Genomic DNA, 9399 nt, shown 5'->3' with positions numbered 1-9399 from the left:
GAAAAAGAAATAAAATGCACCCGGGGCACCTGGTGGCTCAGTGGGTTAAAGCCTCTGCCTTCAACTCAGGTCATGATCCCAGGGTCCTGGAGATTGAGCCCCGCATCAGGCTCTCTGCTCAGCAGGAAGCCTGTTCTCCCTCTCCCACTCCCCCTGCTTGCATTCCCTCTCTTGCAGTCTCTCTCTCTCTCTCTCTCTGTCAAATAAATAAATAATTATTTTAAAAAAAGAAATAAAATGCACCCAAATTGGTAAGAAAGTAACAAAAGTTTCACTATTTGCAGATGACATGATATTTTATATAGAAAACCCTGACTCCACCAAAATACTATTAGAACTGATAAATGAATTCAGTATGATTCAGTGAGGATACAAAGTCAATACAAAGACACCCATTGCATATCTATACACTAATAATGAAGTAGCAGAATGAGAAATTAATAGAACAATCCCATTTACAATTGCACCAAAAATAAATACCTATGAATTAACTTAACAAGGGAGGGGAAAGACCCATACTCTGAAAACAATAAAACACTGATGAGAGTAGTTGAAGATGACACAAACAAATGGAAAGATATTCCATGGTCATGGATTGCAAGAACAAAGATTGTTAAAATCTATCCATACTATCCAAAGCAATCTACAGATTTAAAGCAATCCCTATCAAAATAAAAACAGCATTGTTCATCGAACTAGAAAAAATAATTCTAAAATTTGTATGGAACCATGAAAGACCCGGAATAGAGAGAAATCTTGAAAAAGAAACACAAAACTGAGTGCTGCCAATGCCCTGGCGGAGAAGCTAAGTTCATCATCGAATTTGACGTATTTTAAGTGGAAACAAAACTGTTCCAGCAATGCAGACAATTAAGTGTGTTGTTGTGGACGATGATGCTGTTGGTAAAACATGTCTCCTGATATCCTACACAACAAACAAATTTCCATCTGAGTATGTACCGACTGTTTTTGATAACTATGCATTGACAGTTTTGATTGGTGGAGAGTCATATACGCTCGGACCTTTTGATACTGCAGGGCAAGAGGATTGTGACAGATTACGACCGCTGAGTTATCCACAAACAGATGTATTTCTAGTCTGTTTTTCAGTTGTTTCTCCATCCTCATTTGAAAATGTGAAGCTGAGATAACTCATCATGGTCCAAAGACTCCTTTCTTGTTTGTTGGGACCCAAAATGATCTCCTAGATGACCCCTCTACGATTGAGAAACTTGCCAAGAACAAACTGAAGCCCGTCACTCCAGAGATGGCTGAGAAGCTGGCCCATGACCTGAAGGCGGTCAAGTATGTGGAGTGTTCTGCACTCGCACAGAGAGGCCTCAAGAATGTATTTGACGAAGCAATATTGGCTGCCCTGCAGCCTGCTGGACCGGAGCACAGCCGCAGGTGTGTGCTGCTGTGAAAATCTCTCCAGAGCCCTTTCCGCACAGCTGGTGTCAGCATCATACTAAAAGCAATGTTAAATCAAACTAAAGATTAAAGATTAAAATTCATTTTTGCAATAATGACAAATGCCCTGTACCTGCCCACATGCGCTCGTGTGAGACAAGGCCCATAGGTATGGTCCCCTTCCCTCTCTCAGTACTAGTTAATTTGAGTAATTGTGTATTGTCAGAAAAGTGATTTGTACTAGTTTTTGTTTTGCTGTTTCAAAGAAAATTTTTTTGTTGTTTTTTTGTTTTTTGTTTAAAAGCAAGGCATGCTTGTGATGACTCTGTAACAGACTAATTTGGGTTGTTGAAGCTGCTCCCGGGCTCCATCCACTCTGGAGAATGGTCTGGGACATTTAGGGTTTTGTTTTGTTTTGGTTTGGTTTGGTTTGGTTTGGTTTGGTTTTTTGCGGGAGTGGGGTGGGGTGTGGGGAGATGTTGGGGCAATTGGCTCCTGCAGCAGGAGAGACACCTATTTTACCAGCAAAAGCTATACAGTGGCCCTTTGAAGAATATCATCTTTCCTGTCAATCCCCGTGGCATCATTTGCTAACAACATGCTCTTGCAAAGGGGACTTCTCCTTCGACGCTGGCAGCTGGACATCAGGCCTTGGTTGACTAAGCTATCTCTCCCAAATCATATAAAGGTACACCTCAGCTAAATTTGGACTTTAATCTTTAAGTCTTTCCTTGCCTGGAACAATAGTGTAATTAATCTGTGGTTGATTTGGACTTGTCATTTCTTTATTGGCTTAGTAAGAGACATTATCCTTTATGTTACTGGTTTGTGAAATTCCCACAGTGAACCTGTATTAAATAAATTGCTAGGAAAGATGAACCCTTCGCTGAACATAACTTAGCACTAAAACAAACCACCTGGGAATTATGACTGCCAGACCGGTGCCTAGCTCTGTATGAACGGTAGGGCCATATAGGGTCTGATAGTGACCACAATTCAAATGTTCTCATCACTGACACATGGGGAAAGTCTGCCCTAGGAAGATGGCCTGGTGGGTGAGGGAAGGCCCTATCTGAAGACCAAGGGGTCCAGATGCCTGGAGGTAGGTTGGCGGAGTGTCTGTGCACATGCCAGCCATGGTGACTCAGCATCCATGCACCCTGGATCCAGCACTGGCAGGGATGCACCTGGCCCCCCCTGGGGACTTTTGCAGGATTCACAGCAATGCCAAGGTTCACCCTGCTCCAAAATTCTGTTCCCTGTACCCTGATCTCAAGGAACTCCTTAGCCTTGCCATGCCTGGTACCACTGGGAATTCTACTGATAGAGACACCTGGGGAAACTGACCCCCCAGGTATCTTGCCAGCACAGGTCAATAGAGTCTGACTCAAAGACCTTCCCCACTCTGCATCAGGAGTGTAGTGCAGGGAACCACAACACTAGGAAGACAGCCTACAGGGCTGGGGGGTTGGGGGCTGTTCACTCAGGCCCGGATACACGAGGGTGGGAGTTGGGCAGGGATCATAGTGCACATGCTCCTATGGCTCCCATCCTACAGCCAGGCTCTCTAGGATCAGTCCCTGGTTCAAGGCCATGGAGGTACAGGCTGAGCCATAGGTAGGGACTGCTGGGAGACACACTGGGCTGCCAGGTTCCACTCTGCTCTACAACAGAGTAGCCCTTTCCTCTGATGCCAGATTTCATAGGATCTCAGAAGCCACTCAGGGCCTGACCAGGGCTATGTGTTATGGGAGACACCTGGGAAATACATTTGCCAGACAGGACCCTGGTCCCATAAAGGCCTTAAGGGTCTGAAGATAGCCACAATTCAAGTGTCTTCACCAGTGATGCAGTTCTGAGAAAGACTGTTTCTAGAAGATGGCTTTGTCAGCAACGATAGGCACCGTCTAAAGGACCAAGAGGTTCTGATACCTGGAGCAAACTCTATGTGGGAAACCTACTATGACTCCATGTGCAGGCATCCTGGGGTGGTCTTCTATATCTGGGACTTGTGGAGATGGACTGGGCCCTCATAGGGGCATCAAGGGGCTCACAGTGATGTGTGAAATCCATCCCATTGTAAAACACAGTTGCTTTTTCCCCCAAAACCATATTTCAAGGAACTTGTTAGCCTTGCGTTCCTGGCATGGCCAGGAATTCTGCTGAGGGACACCTATAAGACCTGACTTCCACCAAGGCTCATGTATCCTCCCAGCATTGGTCCGTAAGGGCTCTGACTCAAATGACCTTCCCCACTCAGCAGCAGAATTACAGTTGGGGGAAGCCCTAGCTCTAGGAAGCTGACCTGCTAGGGTCGAGTAGTCTGGAGGTCTTAGATGCCTTAGGCAGGTTATAGGAGTGAATTTGCAATGCAGGCCATGAAACTAAGCATCCTTGCTCTCTGAAGCTGGTCCCCAAATCTTGGCCTTGTAGGGATAGGCCATGCCACATGTAGGGATTTCTGGGGAACATACAGGTCTGCCAAGAGTTCCTGCCCCTAGAGTTACCAATTCTCCTCAAGCTAGATGTATGCAGAATATTATAAATATATAATATATATATTGCAGAATAACAAATATAACAATAGATATACTTTTTTTTTAAGATTTTATTTATTTATTTGACAGAGATCACAAGTAGGCAGAGAGGCAGGCAGAGAGAGAGAGGGGGAAACAGGCTCCCTGTTGAGCAGAGAGCCCGATGCGGGGCTCAATCCCAGGACCCTGAGATCATGACCTAAGCCAAAAGCAGAGGTTTACCCCACTGAGCCACCCAGGCGCCCCAACAATAGATATACTTCTTGAATGCAAGACTGAGTGTAATAACATAATTTTCCCCCTAGTTAATTTGTATAGTTGATACAATTTTCCTTCTGGCAGAGCTCTAGGGAATCAGACTACTGCCTGTATCAATGGTGACTTTGTGAAGCTGTACAATCAATCCTTTGGAAAGCATGTTGGCAATAGTTATGAAGAATCATAAAAATATTGAAGCCCTTTGGCCCATAATTTTATCTCTGGGAATCTATTTTAAAGAAATAATCTAAACTATAAGAGGACCACATGCTCATAGATGTTCACTGCAGTAATTCAATGATAAAAAATGGAAGCTATTAGATGCTAACTAATGGAGAATGATTATGGTATATCATAGAAGGAATATTATGCAGATACTAAAATTACTGCAAATAAATCACATTAAGGAACAGAGCACAATATAAGTCTTTATTGGTACACCTAGTAAAAGGTTGAGAAGCAAATGTTTAAAAAAATTACACTTTTCAAGTTAGGATAGTAGGTGACTTTCTCCTTAATAACTGTCCTACAATTTTCCTGCTATAATAAAAGGAAAGTAAAATCAAAGCATAGTTGAGTTATACTAAACATATTAAATGTCAAGAAGTTTTGGCCTGTCACTGTTCACTTTTTTTTTAAGATTTATTTATTTGTTTATTAGAGAGAGAGAGAGTGTGTGTGTGTGTGTGCAGGGGGAGGGGCAGAGGGAGAGTGAGAGAGAATCTCAAGCTGCTGAGGCTCCCTGCTGAGTTCAGAGCCTGACAGGGGGCTCAATCCCATGACCCGGAGATCACCACCTGAGCAAAAATCAAGTCAGACTCTTGACCGACTGAGCCATTCAGATACCCCTGTCTTTATTCACTTGTTAATTTTTTTTCTTAATTGCAAATAGTGCTAAAAAAGAAAAAAAAACACATTTCTTGAATGTTTAGGAATGTCTTGGAAACCCATCTGATTAAATGACAGCAAACATTCTGTCTCCAAGGGGCCACTGCAAAGAACAGGTCAGACTACACACTCGTAAGTCAAGCCAAGGAGATGTGCTGTCTCCCCACCTGGTCCAAGGCTCAGAAACACCTGGCCAAGAGTTCAAAACTGCCAATATAGTCAGTACAGTGAGAGGGAAACCTGCCCCATGAACAGATACAGGCACCACATGCATTGGGTATTCTTCTCTCTGTACCAAGCAAGATAAACAATGGATAGCATCACTGCCACCGTCTGGCAATCCATCTCCCCATTAGGACTGTCACATGGGAAATTCACACCACCCTTAGCCAGACCAAATCTCCCTCTGTACTGGGCAACAATTGCAAGGTGAACTGATCCTCTCCTTTGTCTCTCTGTTTCCGTTTTCCCTGTCTGTCCTGCTCTGTGTCTCCTGTCTGTCTTGGCAGCCTGCATCCCCAAGCGCTCTTTGCCCTTCCAGTTGGAGGCCAGCGGAGACACCCGCAGGACAGCTGAAGAACGGGAAGAGAAAGGGTCAGGGCGGTTCCCCAGCAGCCCACCGGAGGGCCGTCGGTTCGGCAGTGCCCGTCAGGTGCAGGGATGTCATTCCTCTCAGACCTTTCATCACCGGGGCGGTCAACAGCTCCTCCCTGCGCAAAGCTTCCAGATGCGTCACCATCTTCTGTTGGTTCACGCAGCCCAATCCACAACTTTGTAAAAGGTCTGTTTATTGAACTCTCTTCAATTAACCCTTTAAGTGTGCCATCTGTCTTCTCCCAGGACCCCGACTGATGTAATCTCACCACCCAAGTTTGACTGGACGGCTCTCCATTGTCTGCACTTCAAAGGTTAATCAAGGACCGACTAACTCTTCAATCAACTAATGGGGCTTTTCTAGATGAATCCTATGCAGTAAAGCTCTCTGTGATGATACAGTGTCCTCCATCTGCACTGTCCAACATGATAGCCATTAACCACATTGTCTGTTGAGCACTTGAAAAGTGACTGATGAGACTGAGGAATGGAATTGTTTATTTTATTTCATTTTCATTAATTTAAATTGAAATCACCGCATATAGTCATCTCATATTTGACAGCCCAGGCCTAGCCACTTACTCAGTCAGTACTCAGTCAGCAAGTACTGCTGGTTTGGTAATTTTTTGTCTTTCAAATGATATGCCTGTATCTGATCTCTTATGGTAGCAATCTTCCTAATTTCCAAGTGTTTGGTAGGAAACTCACAAGAGACCCCCAGGCCTTACAAAAACTGTATACAAAGAGCCTAGACAACTTGCCAAAGTGGGCCGTACAATAGTAGTTACGAGTGTTAAACAGGGGACCCCAGGACTACCTGTAGTCAGGCGTGGGTGTGACAGTGCCACACAAAGAATGTTTCATGGGCTCCCTGTCCCCTCCCTGTTTCTGATGGGGAGGTGGAATAAAATTTTCTTCCTTTATCCAGATAGAAAAGAAGTCAGAAAATAGATAACAATATATCAATCAGTAAGTTCATGGAGGAGGAGCAACTTACTGGCTATGAGTTGGGAGAGGAACTGGATATGTGTAAGTCAGCCTTTCTCATTGTCTGGGAACCAGCTGTCAGTAACCACACAGGGCAGGCCACCAGGAGGAGGGCCTGAACTGACCCAATGTGTCTAATTCTGGGGCTTCCTGTCAAAAGGATTTCTTCACAGCAAATATAAACCATGCCCTAGCATTTGCCAGTAACTAAGGAGTCACATAGGACTCCCATCTGCTTTACTCTTGTCTTATTTCTTAAATGGTTCACAACTTGGAAAAGGAAAGAGTAGGGTTATTGTTAGGACTCTTCAAACACTCCATTTGTAAGTCTGGCAAGTATTTTGTGATAATGACAATACCATCTGATATGGCAGGGAGAGCTAGCAAAAGAACAATGTAACTAACCCCAAGAAGGGGCTCTGGGAAGGAAGTATGTGCAGGAAATGCAGGAGCAAGGAAACATTGCAAAGCTTATCATCATTACAAGTCTGAATCAAACACTGTTTTGATGGTTGCTTTATCAGTTGGGTATGTAGCTCCAACACGGAAGACACTTTGTCTTGTTCATTGCTGAACCATCAGCACTTAAAGTTCTTCCTAGAATACAGTAGTTCCTCAATAAATATTTTTTTTTAAATAGCAAGTTTTTTTTTTTTTTAAGATTATTTATTTATTTATTTGACAAACAGAGATCACAAGTAGGCAGAGAGAGAGGGGGAAGCAGGCTCCCCTCTGAGCAGAGAGCCCAATGCCAGGCTCGATCCCAGGACCCTGGGATCATGACCTGAGCCCAAGGCAGAGGCTTTAACCCACTGAGCCACCCAGGCGCCCCTCAATAAATATTTTTTGAATAAATAAGTAAAACCCAATTGCCAGTGGTAGAATCGTAGACTCCCTTTATAGGTGAGTCCACTAAGGCCAAGAGAACCTCATTACCCACAGAGAAAATGCTGATTCGTGGCAGAAGCCGGCTCCCAGGCTCCCACTCTGGCTCTTTCCATGATGACATGTTCCTTTTCCTCTCCTCCAGGCTCTCTCCCAACCCCATGCTCCTGACCTTTAACCTAATTTGCTTAAATGCCCTTTAACTTTGGTCTTTAATTTTTCTTTGACTAGTCAAGCTCTTCTTCCTGAAACATGGCTTCTCTACGCTTGTCTTGAGCCTCTGTGCATGCTCTGCTCACTCTCTGAAATAGGCCTCACCAAACCAGCCCCTTTGAAAGCGCCATTCAAACTGTCTCCTTTCTAAGAACTCCTTCCTGATCAATCCTACCCAGCTTTAATTGCATCATTAAAGATTTTTTTTATTTACATATTCTTGTGAGTTATGGTCTTTTATGTAGAGCTTCAGGGGGAACCGAAGGGTATAGTATGGTCCCTCAGCTCTCATCTATTCACCATTCTCCAGAAATTACTTCCCTCTGGAGTGGGATCCTACGGCTATGTTTGTACTGTTAGGATCCTATCTCCCTAGTCATTGATGAATAATCCAGGTGTGAACCACTGACCCAACCTGAGCTAATTGGATGTCTCTTCCAAAAATTGGGACTTTTGAGTTGAGAGACACAGAGCTTTTTCAGGGGAAGGAGGGCGTTGGGGAGAGAGCCTTCATTATTGAATCATGTGCAAAGCAACATTCTAGAAAGAAAATTCACTAATCCACCTAGGTTTCCGGTGCCTGTTGTTTCTGGGGCCTGGGTATTAGCTCTTCTTTGCATACCACCCCAGCATCTTTCCAGTATATTCTTGCTTTTGCATTAGCCAGCTAGAGTTAGCTTCTATGAATGGCTATCAAAGCAAGACAAAATTCAATCTTCTCATTCTAAAGATAAGAAAACTTGAAGTCTGGAAATACCTTCCTTCAGGCCTTTTTGCGCATGTCTGTTCTTTTTTCTTCCACTAGCTTGTCATTCACCTTTTTGTTGTCCCCTTGCACACCCGTATCCCACTTGCCTGTCCCTGCCCCGTGCCTGTGCTTGTATAAGGGGAAAATGCACTCCTTACCATATGCAAAGTATGTTCCAGCTCCCTCCTCTCCAAAACTGCACGGCCATGTTTCATGAGAGGCTGTCTTTAGGGCCTTCTTCCCCTCCTCTCTGCGCAGTCATCCATCACTGGTCATCCATCCAGGCCATCCGTTTACTAGCTTCTAAGTGGAGATCCAGTAATGCAAAAAGCACTATTTAATAACAAGACTCCATCAGTAATTTGCATGTTTTACCAGCCCAAAGAGTTAAAACCCAAGTTCTTGTTTCCATAACAAGAGACGGTAAGAGCTGTCCCTACCAGCTCAACTCTGCTTCTTTGTAAAGCCACGGACAAGGAACTGGATTGTGTTCACACAGCCTTCCTTTACTGGCCACTCTCAATGCTGCCAATGCTTAGGAGGCTGGGAAGCCAGGGTGCAGCGTGAATGGGAAGAGAAACTGTCCTCCTTGTAAAGATTAGAACAGAACAGAATAGAATAGAATTTCTGAATGTTTTATTAATTTTAAATTCTGCTGTGAGAAAAGCTAGCATATTTGATTATGGGATTTAACATCTTTCAGAAACTCACATTAATCTTTGATTTTTTTTTTAAAACAACCTTTTTACAATAACTACTCCATTATATTCACAGAGATGGGCCATTTAATTTTAACTTTAAAACAGAAATAAAAAAGGAGACTTGCAATCCCTTGTGGAATAAAGGAGACCTTTAGTTTTCAAAATTAATTCTGAAGTT

General features: G+C 43.7%; 1 pseudogene across 1 annotated transcript; it reads left to right on the top strand.

Moving 5' to 3' along the window:
• The first annotated feature begins 860 nt into the window (after positions 1–860).
• On the top strand, positions 861–1423 carry LOC308338891 (cell division control protein 42 homolog; annotated as a pseudogene). Its single transcript has one exon. The product of its transcript is annotated as a cell division control protein 42 homolog (transcript).
• Positions 1424–9399: the final 7976 nt, after the last annotated feature.

This window comes from Martes martes (genome assembly GCF_963455335.1).
Source record: "Martes martes genome assembly, chromosome: 2".
Lineage (NCBI taxonomy): Eukaryota > Metazoa > Chordata > Mammalia > Carnivora > Mustelidae > Martes > Martes martes.
This window is presented reverse-complemented; position numbering and strand designations above follow the sequence as displayed.